We start from the raw sequence: 20,998 nt of genomic DNA, 5'->3' as shown, positions 1-20,998 counted from the left end.
ACACACACACACACACACACTGAAACTGATGTATTATACCAATTAAACCGAAAAAAACACAGGTATGTCAAACAATTAAGCATGTAATGGAATGTAGTAGGGGGTATGTAAACATAGGAAGTAGGAAGTTCAAACAATATTATGTCTCAACAACACATGCTGTACTGATGTATTGCAAGTAGAACCTATGGCCATAGCATCTGTATCTCTCTGTAGTGACATAGAACACAGCTCAATGCTCTGAATCACCCCAGGAAAGGATGACTCACATATGACCACTACTGGAGTGTGTGTTGCACAACACTGACTGCGACACTGCTAGGCCAGCTACTGGGTTGTTGCAGATATCCATATGTTAATTGTCAATACAAATATGATATACATGTTTGTCTCAGACATCTGATGGACCTATACAGGGTATTTGCATACTGAAATACTGTCGCAGTTGTGTGTGTTGAACTGCATGTGATATACTGAGCTCATACCATTCAACTGTCCAGTGTTATGCACACTGACCATATGTGTGCCTCTTATTTGTAGTTATGTCATCAAGAGTTATGTTATGTCTGGCAAATAATTGTAAACCTGGAACACTGACATTACAACATCACCTTCTTGTGTTATGTCTGGCAAATAATTGTAAACCTGTGAACATGACATTACATCACCTTCTCTTTCTTTTGGCTGTAACCATTAGTGGTTGCCACAGCAAATCATCTGTCTCCATGTCTTCCAGTTCTCTGCATCTTGCTCTGTCACACCAACCACCTGCATGTCTGCTATCATGACATACATACACCTTATCTCAGGCCTTCCTCTTTTCCTGTTACCTGGCAACCTCATCCTTTCACAAATATACTCAGCATACCTCCTCATCACATGTCCAAACCAACAAAATCCTGCCATTCTCTGGCTTTATCCCCAAGCTGCCCAACCTGGCCTGACCCCCTAACATACATATTACTAATCCTGTCCACCATCGTCACACCCAGTGCAAATCTTAACATCATTAACTCTGCTACATCCAGCTCTGACTTGTGCCTCTTTTTTCAGTGCCAGTGTCTCCAACCCATATAACATAGCTGGTCTCATTAGACCTACTCTATCACTCTTAATGGCACTTGTCTATCACAAATCACACCTGACACTCCCCTCCACCACCCGCATCCTGCCCGTACTCCAGTCTTGACCTCTCCCCCATAATCACCATTACTCTGAACTGTTGTTCCCCTCTCACTTTCCAAGATTACAGTAAACAATCTGGTTAAAAAGACCACTGCCCTTTGCCTTAAACACCTCCATGCTTCCACAGGTATGTCATCTGTACCAATAGCCTTTGTATTCTTAAACCTCTTCGGAGCTATCCTTACTTCCCCCTTGATAATCTATTGCACGTCCTAATTCACCATACCCACAGCATCCAACCTTCTCTCTCTCTCATTCTCTTCATTCAACAGCCCATCAAAGTACTGTTTCCTCCTGCTCGACATACTCTCCTTGCTTGAGAGTACACTTTCAACATTATCCTTTATCAGCCTTATTTGCTGCACATCGTTCCTAGCTACATGCCTCTGTCTAGCCAATTGGTATAGGTTCTATTCTCCATCCTTGGTGTCCAACCTTACATACAAATCTTCAGATGCCTCATCCTCAGCCTTTGCCACCACTCTTTTGGCCATGCACCCCATCTCCCTAAACACCTGTCTACTTTCTTCATCTGTCTGACAATCCCACTTCTTGGCCAACCTCTTTCTCTGTATACTCCCCTGTACATCCTCATGCCACCATCAGGTCTCCTTGTCCTTCTTCCTCTGTTCAGATGTCACACCAAGCCCTGTTTTACTCATCTCCCTTACTAGCTCAGATATAGTTACCCAGATATTTGCTAAGTCTTCACTGCCACCCACTGCCTGTCTTAACTCTTCACTGAACTTAACCTCACAATCATCTTTTCTCAGTATCTACCATTTGATCCATGGTGCTGCCCTCACACTCCTCCCCCTCTTATTGATCACCAATGTCATCCCACAGATCAGCATTCCATACTGCCTAACTACACTTTCCCCTGTCACCACTTTACAGTTACCAATCTTCTTCAAACAGGCCCACCTGCATAGGAGATAGTCCACCTGTGTGCATCTTCCTCCACTCTTGTATGTCATCCTATGCCCCTCAGTCTTGTAAAACTATGTAATCACCACAGCCATGTCCAGCCTCTGTTGCAAACTCCACCACCATCTCACCTTCTGCATTCCTTTGCTTAACACCATACCTACCCATCACTTCTGCATCCCCTCTGTCTCCTTCAGCAACATGCCCATTGAAATCTGCTCCAATCACCACTCTCTCACCCTTGGGCACGCTCATCACCACTTCATCCAACCACACCAAATTATGTCTGTCTTATCCATCACACACGCAATTAGGGGAGCATATGTACTAACAACTGTCATCATTACACCATAAATTCCCCACCTCCTAAAATCATTCTACCGACACTCTTATCACCTCCACAAACACTCTTGGCATAATGTTCCTTCAGGTTAAGCCCTACACCAGTTCCCCTCCCATACACACCATGATAGAACTATTTGTACTTGACTACGATGCACACAGATGCACACCCCTTCCATGTGGTCTCTGGCACACACAATATATGCACCTTTCCTCTGTCCAGCATATCAGCTAGCTCTGTCTCCATACTAGTCACACTCACAACATTAACAGTTCCTACCCTCACTACCACACACCTAGTCTTTCTCTTCTCTGCCTGTCATATGAGCATCAGACATCCTCCATGGTATGTTTTTGAATGCAAAGGCTACTGCACTATCAAATGACATGTGCGTGTTACAGCAATATGAAGAAAGTGTCACTAATTGTGGCCCATAGCCCACCATGTATGTGCAATGTCCTCCAGATGACATGCCCTAACAGGTTGACATGACAGACTGAGCAGCAAGACTGTAATTACAGTGTGCCATACTGACATAGAACAGAAATGTACAGCAGGTATTACCTGTGCATATGCATGTATGGGTAGGTGTACCTGGCTGCCACATAACAACTGACATGGGATGCAAAACATCAGGTAAACAAGCTGTACATGTTGTACACATGTGTAACCTTAGTTTCTGTGCATCCAACAGAGTTACACTTCTACAGCCACTGGTTGTGGCATTGCTCTGACACAGACATGGGTAGTATAATAAGCATGAATATTATGATGAATTTGCAGAGGTGGCCAACTGTGTTCTGACCTTGTGTCCATGCCTACTACAAGCAGATATGACCACCACATAGCTGTATGGCCTCAGCAATACCTTACTTGTAAAACCTGTCTCCACCAAAGCAGAGTAAACCACTTTGCTGGACAGCAGCAATGCACAAAGCACATAATGTGATCCTATATTGGCTGTACTGGGCAAAGTAGGAGCAGGCACCAACTGGGCAGCATGTCAACCTTTGTCTGAATGAGCATATTAGGTCACATGTGGATTACTGTAAGGCTAACTATGAGTACAAATTGGACACATCCACTAAGGGCAATCACAAGGCCATCTTCACATATGTCTGCAGTCTCAGAGGCAACAACCCAACCCACCCTGTAATGGTAATCAGTCACAGCACATACACACACACCATAACTACAGCCAAGGCAAACATCACCCCCCCGGCATCACCATCAGTATAGGTGGATATGCACAGCAGATGCACCTCTCCCCTCATCATCATGGATCAGGTGCAAATTGCCTAATCAAAGTTAACAAAAGCAAGCCCCTTGGGGCCTGATAACATTCCTGTCTGCATCCTACATGAACCTAGGCATATGCTTCCAGCTCCATTACACACTGTATGCAAGCAAAGCCTGAGCACCATTGACATCCCATCTGCAAGGAACATGGCCACTGTCACCCCCCTACACAAACGTGAATGATGAATGGTGGTTTATGCAATGTACTGTCCCTCACTTGGGGGAACATGACATATCAGGACCAGGAGAATAATGCATGTTCATACAGTGCTGCCAAGTATAGGGGTATGATGTGTTTATAAGTGGTGGCTAATGATGGTCCATATTCATGTGCTGGCTCTGTAAAGAACTCTGGGCAATGTCTGAGGCCCTGTGATGTGTTTCCATGTTTATGTCTTCCAGGTGCCATGCAGCAGCAACCATCTTACACCGATGCAGAGACAGCAGCCATCACAGAAGTTGTAATCTTAAACTAAGCCATCTTTTCTGTCCGTAACCGGCAGAATTTGCAGGAATGGACTGCCCTGTGGGATGAGATAATCCACAGAGTGAACATCTTGGGCCACCATGAATGCACATATGATCAGGTCAGGCATAGAGCAAATGACCTGATATGTCATGCCCAGCAAAGGGCTGCTGCTGTAGTGAGGGACCGTACTGCTACCAGTGGGGGGCCAGCCACACAGACCCCACTTATGGTGACAGAGGATCTCCTTGCTAACCTTGGGGTAGCCCCAACACAAACTCAAACACAGGAAACAGCAGTCGTGGAGGTGGGTGGCACCCAGGCAACAGGCAAGGAGCATCCAGGTAAGGCCAATGTGCACATCAGTGTAATGAGGTAGCATTTAAACTGTCTTCTATAGAGTCTCTAGATGCATATGTCAGTGCAAAATGGATTAGTGGGTGGGGTGTAGTAATGCGCACAAGTGCACATCTATGGTGAAGAACAGCAAATTGTGTATTATCATATTGTGTACTGTACCTGTGCAGAAATGTAGCATTCATCTTGTACCAATGCCTAATGTGAATCTGCTGACAATACTTCTCCCTCACAACTACATAGGTTCCTCTGGTCTGCACATGAGACAGCAGCCTGAACTCAGTAAGTATGGGGTTTTCCTGTTGTAGCTCACCAGTATCCCAGGCATGCTAAAGTAAATGCATGTGATCATGCACACAACTGTTACACTCAGCCATTTGGCAATATCTGCATGTTCACTTGTGGTGGTTTACTGCATTGCATCATGGTCATCATCACAGGGGCCTATTTGCTGGAGATGTCACATATCTGTAACATACCTCACAACCTGTCATTGCAGGAAGTCTGGACAAAGACTGACAAAATGGGGGGACAAAGGTTCAAAACTAGGGTCATATTGTATAAATTAGTAGTATACAGTGCATATAAATGTTGTACACACCTGTTAGAATGCCAGGTATTTCTGATATACAAAAATGAGAGCACAATAGACAAGTTCAAAATACTGCCAACCTTTCATGTGACCTATAACTTGTACAAATCAATTGTAGAGCAAACAAATCTGTTAGGGGAACAATAATGACGCATAAAAATAGTGTTTTTTACCTAGTTTGTCAGATCATTGTTTTTGATAGTTGAGTTTGACATAACAATAGTACAACAACCTAGATGCAGATGGGTGCAAAGGCTGAAGCTAGTACTGTGTTGGGGGCAGCTTTTGATATAACTACAGGAGTGCATCTTATTGGGTACACAACTGCCATCAATTACAGAGACTCTTTGATCAACAGCAAATAACAGACAACTGTTCTACCAGGATTATCCTAACATATATCCAGTTGCCTGCTACCTAATACAGCAATAGCCATGGTTCACATAGAGCTGAAAAAGCTGCTAAGGGACCACATGTTTGAGATGTATCAGCCTGGAGAAGGGTACCAAAACATTTCCACAGCATTGCACATACCAAGAAACACAGTGAAGACAGTCATCAAAAGGTGGTGAAAACATGAGGCTACAGTGACATTGCAAAGGAGTGGACATCCCACCAAAGTCTATGAGAATACAAGACCAAAACTGTCCAGGGAGGCTGCCAGGAGCCCTACAGCAACAGTAAAGGAGTAGCAGGAATCTCCGGCAAGTACTGGGTGTGTACTACACATCACAACAATCTGCCTATAGGGTAGGGTTGGAAGATGGCAGAAGTTCCTCACACCAAACAATATCCAGGCCTGGTGAAAGTCTGAAAACAATACATCAGGTCTCCAAAAAACAAGTGGGAAAATGTGTTATGGTAATATGGGACCATGGTTGAACTCTTTGGCCACAATTCTGGCAGGTGTGTTTGGCACAATAACACCACTGCATGTCACCACAACAACACCACCCCCACGGTGAAGCATGGTGATGGCAGTGTCCTGCTTTGGGGTTGCTGTTCACAAGCTGGAACTGGGGCTGTAGCCAAGTTAGAAGGGATTATGAACAGTTCCACACACCGATCCCTTGTGGCTCCAAAATGTTCTGGTGTCTGCCACATAGCTGTGGATGGTGAGGAATTCCACCTTTCCACACAACAATGGCCTTATCCATACATCCAAATCAACAAAAGGATGGCTTCACCAGAACAAATGCAACATTATGCACTGGCCGAGTCAGAGCCCACACCTATGTCCAATACGATATATGCATGGTGACCTGAAGAGGGCAGTGCACTGGGGATGCCTTTGCAATCTGAAATAGTTGGAGGTGTTTTGCAAGGGAGAGTGTGCAAACATTGGCAAGGTAAGATGTGCCATGCTGATAGACACCTTCCCAAGAGGACTGCATGCTGTGATTAACTCATTCAATCCATGGAGCTCAGGAAGTTTGCACTTTAACTTCCAATGGGCGGAGCCTAAGCCTTTTGACAGAATCAAATTATGTCCTCACATTTGAAACAAATGTTCATATCTCTGGAACCATAGTGGTTATGAAAGAAGTATAAATGGCAAACTCTTCAACACGAACTAATTTTATAGTGATAGTATTCTTTAGGTTCTAGGTTTTAAGCTGAATTTTATAAGTACAGTAAAGACAGTCCCCAGGATTCATGAAGCCTCCGTGTAAGAGTTATAACTCTTACACGGAGGCTGCAGTTAAACGGAGTGATGTCAGCATGCTTTGCATATTCATGAGAGCATGCTGAATCACACCTAAGTCTAACACGGTCCGTGTAAGACAGTAGGGGGCGTGTCCGTAGGCTGAGCCCTGCAAGCGGACACGCCCCCAGAAGTGTAAAAGTGCCCAAAGTAAACACCCACAACAGAGTCCACGGAAATGTGAATAAACACAACACAACACATGCCCCCACAGACTATGAACATAAAATATATATAAATGAACATGTTATATATTTTTTAAATTGTAAAGATGTTTAACCGTGAGTGCTCGTTTGCTGGCGTGCCCGTAAGCGCAGCTACAGTTAGCAGTCAGTGGGAAAGCATATAAGAACTAAATATGCAAAATAAGCCAGGAAGCAATAGCGTAGCAGTAGAGATGTTGGCTGAAGAGCAGGCATTCATGGTTCGAGCCCCACAACACCAATTTTTTTTTCAAAATAAGCAGGAAACAAGTCCCTGACAAATATGTACACATAAAACCACAATTTATGTAAAATGTAATGAAATAGCCCATTTATATTGAAGACATGTGAGGTAACAAAAGAAGAAAAATGCCAGATGTGCTCATAGCTGAGCTACAGTTTAACAGAGTGAGTGCATGTGCCCGTAGATGAGCAGTGGTTTAACTGGTGCAAAATGAGTGCCCGTAGCTGAGCAGTGGTCTAACATGCTAAATCTATGTGCCCCTAACTGAGCTGAGCGTAATATGCGTGCCGATAGCCAAATGAGGCTTAAAGCAGCGTATCCCATTTGCAAGCTAACCGACAGGGAACGTTGAGCAAGCCGTATCAAAACTGCCTTTACACAGACACACCCCTCAGCATGTCTAGACAGTCATGAAAAATAAAAGCAGTGGCCAGGTTCGAACCCAGGATACTATACACCATAGTCAAGGTACCAAACCACTAAGCCATGACAGCAGTACCTAGAAATGCAATAATAGCTAATATATAGGAATGAATACAAACTGGAGCATGACAATGCAGGTTTACTGAAGTTGATACAATTCCAAAATGGCCAATCACAGATATGTGCGGGAGAAAAAAGGACTATATAAGCCCCATAGGCGGGAATACACAGCATAAACGATTGTAGAACTGACCTGCAGGCAGAATGACAGGAGTAGGAGAGGGTAGTTGCTTCCGAGCACAGAGGTGGGGTATTGAGGAGTCCAGGTACATGGTCTGGCTCCTAGTCCATAATCATGAGGCCCAACTCATGCAGGGCCAGGTCCTCTGGGGAGCATACAGGGCCGAGGCGTGGGACCGGTTGGCTCATGATCTCACCAGTGCCACAGGGATTCCAAGGACTGGTGAGCAGGTCCGTCACCACCATGCGGACCTGAAGAGACGCAAGCAGGACCAACTGAACCTTTGGATCCAGGAGGCCCGGCAAACACCCAACGCCCACTACTGAGTAAGTAACATTTAATTATGTATGTAAGAAATTAAACTAGCTGATATTATGGAGATGTGTATTCCAATATTACTTCATTTATATTACAGCTGCAGGTGTCCGTTCTGCGAACCGCAGAGCCTATGGCGATAGGCTGGTGCGGTTGCGCCACCAGGCAGGTCAGTAATCCACTACCAGTAACTGTAAAGAAATATAAAAGTATGACAGTCAGCAAAAGAGTGCAGTGTAGTCAGTAAGGAATAAAATCTGCAAGTAACAGTGTGAAAGTGTATGCAAGTATTGCTTGATTACAAAAGTGTGTTTCAGCCTGTAAGTTTAACCAAAAAATGAAACTGTCTGACATATATTCTGAAATAAAAATGCCCTACCTGTAAGAAAATAGTACACAACCTGCAGCAGGCTGAAAAGTATAGCTGCAGAAGATGATGAAATCACATGTGTGAAATATATCCCTGTGGAAATACTGAAACATGACAGAAGTGAGACTGCTGGAAAGGATTGTAATAACTACTGGTAAAACATGTCAATAAAGCCTAGAAGTACCATCCTGAATAGTAAAATGAAAGCAAGTGAGAGAGTGTGAGAAAGTGTCATGAATCCAGCAATACAGTAGTAATAACCCTGAATAAAGTATACTGCAGTCAAGACAGAATGAAATGCATGTGAGATTCAAAACCAAACAGCAAAATCTGTTCAAAGTGTTGCTGCATCTGGAATGTGTATCCCAAAATCTGGATATGTTGCTCTCAGTCTGCAATATGCAGATAGGATGATTGTCTGATATACCAAACATCCACACTTGTCTACAGCTATATAAAGCAAATGTAGCAGGATGATGTAGCTGAACAAAGCTAGATATGAATGCGTATGAAGAACCATAAAATGTATATTGATGTTGCAGTAACAGTCCTATCACCAAGTTGAAATAGTTATCATATAGGAAACTGTAGTTAGAACAGTAGTGTGTATATAACTGTAGCTATTAGAAATGTACAGCATATGTATTGTTATTGGAAGGTGTTAATATTACTTTCTTTACCCCACCCTATAACCACATATAACCCATTCCACGTGAAAATGGTATGTGCAATCACAATTAACACCCCTGGACGTTTGTCCTGTTGGGTCATATATATTTGCATGTCCGTTGATGCATCTGCCCTGTTCATACATCCACACCTGATGGCCTGTTGCCATCAATTAACCCTGCATGTTGTTGGACTGTGTATTTCTGTTCAAATTATGCATGTGTTATGCACGCTGTTCAATGGTGTGAATATCTGGGTGTTTGGTTAATGGGAATACTAATGCATGCTGTTACAACTAATTGTGAATGGTATTATATGTCACTAACCCAAACTGTCATGACATAATGCAAAACATAGGACGACAGGGAAGGCGGGTTCCAGCGGACCCACCTCTCCCACCTCAGCTGGCGAGTGCACCTGGCACTAGTGCCGAGTCCGGACCCTCCTCCGGTGGCCCTGTGCCACCTGCGGGTGGAAGCGCTGCAGGGGATGGGGCTCACCCCCCCTCTGCAAGTGTGGCCGGAGGAGAACCACCACTCACCCTCCGTAGCGTCCGGACTGTGGTGCGTAGGGAGATTCGGGACTCTGTTCTCGAGCCCCTACGCCAGCTCGAGGCATGGGTGGCGCAACTAACAGGCATGCCTGTTGCCCCGCCTACACAGCCCCCAGCACAGCCCCATCCTGGGCAGTGAAGGAACAGTGGCAACTGCCTATGGGTGGGGATATCAGTTCCACTGTTGCCATCTGTGGGCTCATGGGCTCTGGATATCCAAACCTCCATCCCCGTCAATTGCGTAACCCCCCCCACACGTGTCATACACTGCCCCTGTATGCGTCTTGTTTGTCTTGTCTGTTTACCTACCCAACCTACCTCCCCAGCTGTACCGACTTCCTTCACCTGACATACCACTCTCACCTGAAAAAAAAAAAAAAAAGGGCACTCTGTACCCACAAAAATTACGCCCATACATAGCTGCCCATTCCGCACACATGTCTGCTGGACATGGAACCTATCAATTACAATTGGCTGTACAACAAGTATTATTGTTGTCCTGACACCTCTCTCAGGGTGGAAGGTTTCAAATGTCACACCAAATTACATACATATGCACAGCTGTTGCTGATGAAGAAATGGGCAGCTATGGGCCTTACCTACATCCCTCCTGCACATCCCAAGCTTGTTTCCCTACTGTCTTACCCTCTTTGTGACCCCTTTTTCACCACTTTCCTGTCTCCCCATTTTCTTTTCTTTCAAAGAAAATAGCGGTGTGTCTTAAGAGTAAGCACGTTTAAGCGGTTGTAAGCGGGTGTGCTTGTGTGGGAGCTAACCGCCAGTGCGCATGCGTGAGCTCCACAAACCAGCGCTAACCGGTTACAACTGCTTAAAAGTGCCTTAGTCACTTTGATTGACAGGTCCTGTACTCAGTTCAAAAGCAAAATAAAATCCCACTGTGAGTCCCAACCCAGGACCTTGGAAACAGTAGTCTGCATGACTTACCACTAAGCCATGACTCTTATACAAGAACATTGTGCTAAAATAAATATATCATGTAATAGTAGGAATGAATGTAAAGGGAATATAGATGTGTAGTACACAAAGCATGCCATTTAGAATTACTATCAAAACTAGTGGATTTCCATAATAGTAGTGTGTGAACAGAAACAGCCATGCTAGTTGGAAGCTAGTAGGTAATAATGTCACTATAGCACCTTGCAAGCCACACACATACTCACAGCAGGATAATCACTGCCCATACCCCACAACCTCTTACAGGAACACATCTGGACCAAGTAATAAAATATGTGGAGCAAAGGCCCAAAACCAGGGACACATTACAAATAATGTTACAACAAACGCAGACAGTTCAGAGAGTAACAGGGTCTGCACTTTGTGGGATGTTTGGAAGGGTATGCAGTCTGAAACTTGAATGTTTGTCACCATATTCTGACTTGAGCCCAGAGTGATTTGCCAGAAAAAGGTGTGCATGAGATATTGACCAAAATATGAGGCAGAAATGTGGACAACCTGCAAATATCTGTACACATGATGGGTCTGACACCACCATATTTGAATAGTTAAGAGCCTAGACATAGCAACAGTGAATGACTTACAGGGATGCCCCACAGACTCCATGTGAAATGTACAAACAGTAGGCAGAAAGGTGTAACACATGCAATGGTAACTATGGAGTCCTGAAAGTATTCATCACTTGCATGGCAGAAAAAGTGTAGTAATACATATGCTCATGCTAACCCACAGTCACAACTGCAGCATACCAGACATTTTAATGGGTGTACCCCACTGATATGTACCATTCCATGAGGCACATAACAGATGAACCTGAAAGTCTCTGGGGCCTGCTCAGCAGCATACTCAAATACCCTAATAGATGTCAAGGCCCACACCATGGCCAGACCACACTGCATGCTGTAACACCCTAGCAGATATAGCAAGCATTCCAAGGTGTGAATGTACATGGAAAATAGGAAAGCTACAGCAGCACACTACAGTCAGGACACCTAGCAGGCATACAAGTAGTGACTGTAAAGGGCAACTATTGAAGCCTTAGCAACAAAGTGCAAGCAAAAGTGAAAGGAAAGCACACACACACACATTAACAGTAGTAGTAGTTGTAGGTGTCAGTGTACATACACAGTTAGTACAGGAAACTGGAGAAATGAATGGAGGAATGTTAATCTACAACACACCTGGAAATATGAGAGAGATACCAACCTTTACACTCACAGAACATTGTCCACAGCATAACAGCATGGTCCCTGCCCTTAAAATCTGAAAGGGCTATGCCTATCTCACATACCTTTTATAGCACTGTTCTGAAATCACAGTGAGAACTGCAATCAGTACACAACTGGCTGCATGCAATTAGCAAATGCTGGCTAACAATTGGTGCAGAGGCCATCACATGGGCATATGCAGATACCTACAAAAGTATGCTGTACTCCCAGTCCACACATGCAATACTTTCATTGCACCCTGAGAAGGACGTGAGAGACAGACAGACAGAGAGAGAGAGAGAGACAGAGACAGAGAAAATTGCAATTAAGCAGACACAAACAAATTGTTCAGCAACAGCCACCTGAAAGCTGACAACTGGGAAGTGGAGCAGCAGGACAGAGAACCAGATGGCAACACAAGCAGCTGTGACAAACACAGGTAATGTAAAGTAATACTATAAAGGTCTACATACTGTGAACCCTCCATATGTGTCATTGGTCTGTATCCATATGTATATGAAGATGTGTAAAGGGCAGGGGACATACAGCAACTATCAGTGAAGGCTGTACATACATTTGTATGTGAGAGCATCTATGTGCACATATCAATGTTGGTTGATTGTAGGTTGTAGTGCCATGTACAAAGTAGGTTTCACAGTTATGTATGTTTAGCAGTATGTTAGTGTGTGTATACAGTATGGTAGACAAACATGTTGATATACCTGTCTAACATATGGATACGTATGTATGTCAACATATGTATGTGTATATATATATATATATATATATATATATATATATATATATATATGATATGCATATATGTATACATACATAGAGAGAGAGATGTAGGAATACATAGACAGATGTAGATAGAATATTGTACAAACATATATATGTAATGCACACATACAGATATAGATATATGTAGATACATATACATAGACAGACTGATCTGACTATCTACAGGTATGACTGTATATGACGACCTTCAACACAGCCTGTCCCACCCCTCTGTCACTCACACCCCTCTGTGTCCCCCTCTCCACATCTATAGCAATATATGTACATCAATATATATATATGTGTATATGTATACAGACATATATATATATATATATATATATATATATATATATATATATATATATATATATATATATATATATATATATATATATATATATATATAGAGAGAGAGAGAGAGATGTATATAAATTCTGAGTGAGGCACATGTGTACAGATGTATTGCAACAGGTGCCTGGTGACAAAGGCATGGAGTGAACACCAGTGTCAAAACCGGAGTACCATACCACATTCCAAATCACCTACACCAGTAACCACCAGATATGTGATTGGCTGCCCACCACTGCATGTGTCAGGGGTGAACAGGGTCATAAATGTGTACAATAGTGGCCCCAATGATATTCACAGTGGCACACTATCCCTGGAATACCTGCACATGGTATGTGTCAGCGGACATGGTGTGTCAGCTATGGACATGTAGGTCGGTGTACCCCTCCACACCACATAATGGATGCCATGGTATGGACCTCACATGACAGCTACAGATATGGAGAAGGACACAGTGACATGTACAACACTGTGACAATGCACTCAAACACATTACCAATGCACAGTGACTGACAACACCACAGAGTACACATATACTACCCACATAGAGGTTACCACTCCCGGATTTACATATGTAAGTCACACCCATGACAGATGTCCAACAACCATAGTAACACCTCACACCATCCACAACCTAAATGTCTGCTGTGTGTCGTCCGTGCCACTGCAATAGAGTGCACATGTGGAGGTAAAAGTTCCTACCCACAGATAAGACATACCCTGCAATAAACCACACAGTGTTAAGAAGCAAGACTCCCCATGAGTACATGTCACACATACCCCTGCTGAATGTTAGTCAGATAGGTAATATGCCATATGAGTCACCCTGTGTAACTGTGTGACAGCAGCAGGTACCATCACACCACATGTGTCACAATGGTCAGGGTAGCAGAACAGTACGCTGCTGTAGTCCCAGGGCAATAGCATATTGTATAGTATTGTATTGTAATGTAATGTATTGTGTTGTATTGTATTGGTATGTTGAGGTGCCTCCTTCGTGGAGTGGAACCACTGCTGCTGTGCGCCAGTGTACAGGTACATATCCTGTAGTCAGGCTAGTGTTACATAGCACTTCTATATGTGTGTTTAGCTCCTGTCAGAGTTTATGTAGCATGCAACTGGGGATACCATCAGGTCCCATTCATGTTGTGTATTCTGCTGTCCTGAGGGTGGCTCTCACCTGGACATCTGTGATGACAGGGAGGTTACAGTCAGCTGGGATAACTATGTCTTATTTTTGGGGGAGAGGGGGTGACACCTGCACTGAACCTGTCTGCCACAATGTTGTCAATATCTGTGGTGTCAGTGAAATATGTGTTGTTGTGTACTAACTATGGGCATAGAGGATGGATCCTGACCAGGTTGCTAACATAACTGAAGAAGGCCTTCTGGTTATCTGTAGTGTCCCTCTTGATTTCCCTCTCAAAGTTGCCCATGGATGTTTGTATGATGGAAAATAGATCCTTACTAGTGCTGCTCAGACATGCCCTCCTTTATGGAATTATGCTCTGTCTTGCAGTAGCTTCCATCTTCTGTAATACAATCTGTCTATGGCTGGGGTCCACCAGACAGGATGCTGTCCCTTTGTGGAGAGTGTCTTGGTCATATATGGGATTGCATGATCCATGCATTCTCGGAGATGTCTGTAGAAAGCAATTGTGTAGGGGTCAGCATTGTGGGTTGTATCTGCCACTGGCCCAGTGGGCTGAAAGGATACCATGTCACTGTTACAAAGTGTAAAGTTTGCATCTGTAATGTTATTCACTATAGTCGTTTGTGCTGGTGGTGGAGGTGGGATATGTATATCCAGGGCAATCAGTGTGTGGTCAGCTCACAGTAGTTGATGATGTAGGCCATACAGTACCTAGATACAAACCCCAGAGTGAGGAGGTGCTCTTGACCTGAATCAGTGTTCTGACTGCTGGGGTTTGGTAGTATGTCATATGGAGTGTGCCAGGTACTGTTGCACAGTTGCTGGCTGAGCACTGATACCTGGCCATTTACATGTGTATCCACCAATAGACAGACAGATGCTACATATGTGAGATATGTTGTATCATAACAGTCGAGTAGCATGTGTAGTATGTGTGCCAAATTCTGCTGACATATATTGCTGATATCAGGTTATTTTCTTTCTCAGGTACATGGCCCACCCGCAGAATCCCACTTACTCCACAGCTGAGGATGAGGAGATACACCAGAGCCTGGTGCGGGATTATGCAATACTCTTTTCCCGCACCAGCCAGAATCAGCAGGAGAGGGCTGCACTGTGGCAAGACCTTGTCCGTCGGGTAAATGACATAGGCACGCATAATAGGACATATGAGCAGGTACGACATCACTGCAGTGATTTAATCAGACATGTCCGTCAGCGTGCATCGGATATCCACAGGCAACAGGTCGCCACAGGTGGTGGGTGGCTACACATCCCCACTCACCAGACTGGAGGGACTACTCATGAGTGTAGTGGCTCCAGTCCGCCAGCAACAACAACAGCAGCAGACATGCATTATGATGGAGGCTGGAGCCACGCAGCAGCAAGACAGTGAACGTGCAGGTAATATGCCATATGTATAGTTGACTGTTGTGTACACTGGTAGTTAATGCATGTGTGAGGTGTGTCCTTGGTTTGTAGCTGTCACCATAGTATTTAATGTGCAAGTGTGATATCCTCAATATTAGCAGCTGACCTGTGAAAGGCGACTGTTGTACTACTGACCTGTATCATACTCAGTAACAATGGCACAGTTGTGCCCACTGACATTAGTTTCTTCACGTCTGCAGGTCCCTCTGGTATAACAGCAATGCAGCCTATCCATGCTGGTGAGTGTGTATTAACAATTCCTGTAATAGTGTTGATAGTAATAGTACTATTTGGCTCACTTAGTAGTGCTCTTTGTATGCATGTAGGTGTGTCTGTGTCTGTGTGTTGATATCACGCATACTGAGTACTGTACAATTGTGTGAAACTGTGTGCATGTGTGCATGTGTGCATGTGTGCATGTGTGCATGTGTGCATGTGTGCATGTGTGCATGTGTGCACCTGTGCATGTGTGCATGTGTGCATGTGTGCACCTGTGCACATGTGCATGTGTGCACCTGTGCACCTGTGCATGTGTGCATGTGTGCATGTGTGCATGTGTGCATGTGCACACGTGTGCATGTGCACACTTGTGCATGTGTGCATGTGTGCACATGTGCACGTGTGCACGTGTGCATGTGTGCATGTGTGCATGTGTGCATGTGTGCATGTGTGCATGTGTGCATGTGTGCACCTGTGCATGTGTGCATGTGTGTGTGCACCTGTGCATGTGTGCATGTGTGCATGTGTGCATGTGTGCACCTGTGCATGTGTGCACCTGTGCACCTGTGCATGTGTGCATGTGTGCATGTGTGCACCTGTGCATGTGTGCATGTGTGCATGTGTGCACCTGTGCATGTGCATGTGTGCATGTGTGCACCTGTGCACCTGTGCATGTGTGCATGTGTGCACCTGTGCATGTGTGCATGTGTGCATGTGTGCATGTGTGCACCTGTGCATGTGTGCACCTGTGCATGTGTGCACCTGTGCACCTGTGCATGTGTGCATGTGTGCATGTGTGCATCACTGGTAATGTGTAGACATTGTAAACTGTGTTTCCTGTTTCCCTCCCACAGGTTCTGGTGCTGCTCTGGTGTCATGTAGCAGGGAACCTGAATCAGGTGCCGTGGGTACTGATAATGATGACATCTGTGTAATGGCACAGGAAAGTATGCCAGGGTCCGCCATTGGTCAGCCGATTGACAGTACACAGCTGTCGACCCCATCAATGCGCACAGTTATCCTGCCAATACACCCTTTGTCACCAATGTCCCTAGGTGATGGACAGCATACAGTGGGCATTGACCAGGGTAATGTGGTATCTGTGGCACATGCCTCCCCACACAGCAGCCATGGGCATGGCCCAGAGATGGTACCACACAGACAGATGTCCAGGGGTTCTCGTGGGAGCATCCGTGGGCGTACTGCCCCTGTCAGACGTGCCCACAGAGGTCTTACAACCTCAGCTATGTTTCGGGCTGTCATGCAGGCACAGTCACGTATGGAACGGTACACCAGACAGGGTCTGAGGGAGCTGACAGCATGTCGCACAGCCATGACTGACAGTATGCGTGACATTGCGGCTGCCATCCGTGATTTCACCGATGTCATAGACAGACGTTGTGGGGACATATTAGACCGGTTCCACAACTACATGTCCATGAGCCAGGGCGATGGTGGGCGGTTGAGGCGTCGACGTGGCCGTATGCCAGCAACAGCAGCAGCTGGCAGTCGTCGCGGATGACAACAGGGCCGCGGCTGCCCCCGTAGTGCCAGCAGCAGCCCCAGCAATGCTGGGTCTGTGCTGTCATCAGACCGCCCCAGGAGACCACGTGCACGTGGCTCTGGCCAGGCCCGACAGGGATCTGTGTCCAGTCAATGAACACCTGCTTCTGATGACAGTACCCAGTCTGGGTTGGTACTGGATACGGTCCGTAGCACCCCTGCAAGGCACAGGTACCGTGTCCGTGGCCAGAGACACTGATCTGTATGACCTGGCAGGTACAGTCTGTGGCTGTCCACAAACACCAGTATATGGCAGCCATGAGGTGGAACTGTGTGCATCCATACACACATGCGAATTGACAACACCTAGGGCTACCGCATACACGCACACACTGCATCAACATTGCCCCACCTTCTACTGCTGTCCCTCACCAACACACATACACATACATGTCAATTGGTGGTATCGGTGGCTGACTCAGGCATACCAAGTTCACACCCTGTGCATATGATGAAACTGTGCCACCTCCTGCAATCTGTAACAACTGTGCAGGTACAGGTTAACATGTTGCTGATGCACAGGGTGACCACATAGATGTGTAGTAATAGTATCATGTTGTTAACAGTACTGTGTGCTGAATTAATTGTGGGTATATCACAGCATGCCTGATGCAGTAAGTGTGTGATTGTCATGTCCTGTTGTCTACACCCATGGTAAGTACCATAGTGTATCATCTGCACATGTTGGCATACTGGTGGTAATGATGTCAACAGAAGGCTACATACATAGGTAGCACAGGGATAAGGTAATGAATGTAGTAATATGCAATGATGGACATGTAAATTGCAAGTGGCATGTTGCCCACACTGGACTCTGCAATGCAGATGTTTGAGGATGTTGATATGTGTGCAGTACTACACGACTGGTACAGGACACACAGGAGCACCCTAGCACTGCATGCTCACATCTCATACCATGCTAGACAGCCCCAACACACAAAACTAACTGTCACAGGAGGGAGAGTCCCCATATATGTCAGGGATACTGTGGTGGCAGGCCAGGTAGCATACATCCTACTAAGTATGGAACCACTGAGTGAAGGCTCAGTGTCTGTTATTTGACATGTGTATTACTGCAGGTATGAGCACATGGGTTTCCATCCAGTTATTGTACATCCTGACAGTACATGGTCTGTACACTTGTGTGCACTGAGACTGGACCCTAGCCATCTGACCGTGTATTTCCATGTACATGTGCATAGTGCCTGCATATTTGCAGTGTTACCTACTGGAACTGGTACAGCTTGTTTGTTGTACAATGGACTACATGCAGCCCTGTTTACTGTAGCTTTGTTTGCATGCATGTTTGCTTGCAATTACCCTGGAATACTGATCACACCTGCAATGCATAGTTATAGAGCTTCTGTGGACTCCTAGTGCCATCTGCATAGCTTACTATATGTATGTCCATGTCCCACTTGACAGGATGTCACTGTTTGTCCTGTTCACATGTACATTGCCTGTGACACAGTGCATATGACTTACCTGGCATGTGTCCACGTGAGCAGTCATATATGCTACTGCTAACTAATCACAGGCACTACACCTTCACATATTCATCTTCTGTTGAACTACCTGCTTCGCTAGGGACGGCCTGCACCTGTCACCCCTGGGCTTTCAGATATTGGCAAAGGCTCTTGCTACCCCATAGTGCCTATGTTAGGCAAGGCTCAAATGACAAACCCACCTTCATAGGTATCACAAGGGATAAGAAACTAAGAGTAATGCTACCCAACGCCAGAAGTCTAAACCTCCAGATGCATGCACCCAAAACACTCCTTGGCATGGAGAACATCGATATCTGTGCAGTAACAGATGCCTGGTTCAGGGCTACTGAGAGCACACCAGCACTACCAGGTTTAACCTGGTTGATTTCTTTGAAACAGTCACCAAGGCCATTGACGAGGGAAGGTGGTTCACACAGCCTACCTGGACCTCGCAAAAGCCTTCACAACAATACCCCACTTGGGCATTCTAGAGAAGCTCACCAGCTTAAATATAAGCCCCTATGTCACTAGATGGATTGCACAGTGGCTCAAGGACAGAACCCACATGGTTAGAATTGCTGGAGCCATGCCAGACTCCAAACCAGTTACGAGTTGTGTCCCACAAGGCTCAGTCCTGGGACCTCTCTTGTTTGGTATATATTTATTGGAGGTACAGGCCAACACGGACGGACTGTGGCTGACCAAATATGCAGATGACTGCGAACTGGCCACCATAATCGACTCTCCAGCCGACACAAGCATCTTCCAAAGGGGCATCATAGAAACAGACAACTTGTGCCAGAGCCATGGCCTTCAGCTGAACAGTGTTTAGAAAGGGAAATGTGCATCCTGTAGTCTGTTCACCTAGTTGCCAAAAGGGACATTTTCCTCACACACACTAACCCCCCCTCAGCCAAATTCACACACTTGCCAATTGCAGGATTCAAACCCCTATCTGACTATGTTATGACACTCGAGACGGACACATTAGCAGAGTGTGCTATTCACATTACTGGGAGGTTTTCTTCTCTTGCTGTACTTATAGGGTGCTGACATCATCAGTGTTTAGAAAGGGAAATGTGCATCCTGTAGTCTGTTCTCCTAGTTGCCAAAAGGGACATTTCCCTCACACACACTAACCCCCCTCAGCCAAAACACACACTTGCCATTTGCAGGATTCAAACCCCTATCTGACTATGTTATGACACTTGAGACAGACACATTAGCAGAGTGTGCTATTCGCATTACTGGGAGGTTTCCCTTCTCTTGCTGTACTTATAGGGTGCTGACATCATCAGTGTTTAGAAAGGGAAATGTGCATCCTGTAGTCTGTTCACCTAGTTGCCAAAAGGGACATTGTCCTCACACACACTAACCCCCCTCAGCCAAACACACACTTGCCATTTGCAGGATTCAAACCCCTATCTGACTATGTTATGACACTTGAGACGGACACATTAGCAGAGTGTGCTATTCGCATTACTGGGAGGTTTCCCTTCTCCTGCTGTACTTATAGAGTGCTGACATCATCAGTGTTTAGAAAGGGAAATGTGCATCCTGTAGTCTGTTCTCCTAGTTGCCAAAAGGGACATTTCTCTCACACACACTAACCCCTCTTAGTTAAGCACACACACTTCCCATTTGCAGGATTCAAACCCCTACCTATTTATGGTATGACACTTGAGACGGATGCATTAGCAGAGCGCTATTCGCATTACTGGGAGGTTTCTCTTCTCCTGCTGTACTTATAGAGTGCTGACATCATCGGTGTTTAGAAAGGGAATGTGCATCCTGTAGTGTGTTTTCCCAGTTGCCAAAAGGGACATTTCTCTCCCACAGACTTACACACACACCAACCCCACTCACACACACACACTGAGCATTTGCAGGATTCAAACCCCTACCTAACTATGTTATGACACTTGTGACGGACGCA

Source organism: Protopterus annectens, chromosome 4.part0, assembly GCF_019279795.1.
Source record: "Protopterus annectens isolate FY-2018-M chromosome 4.part0, PAN1.0, whole genome shotgun sequence".
In the NCBI taxonomy this organism is placed as follows: Eukaryota; Metazoa; Chordata; order Ceratodontiformes; family Protopteridae; genus Protopterus; species Protopterus annectens.
This window is presented reverse-complemented; position numbering follows the sequence as displayed.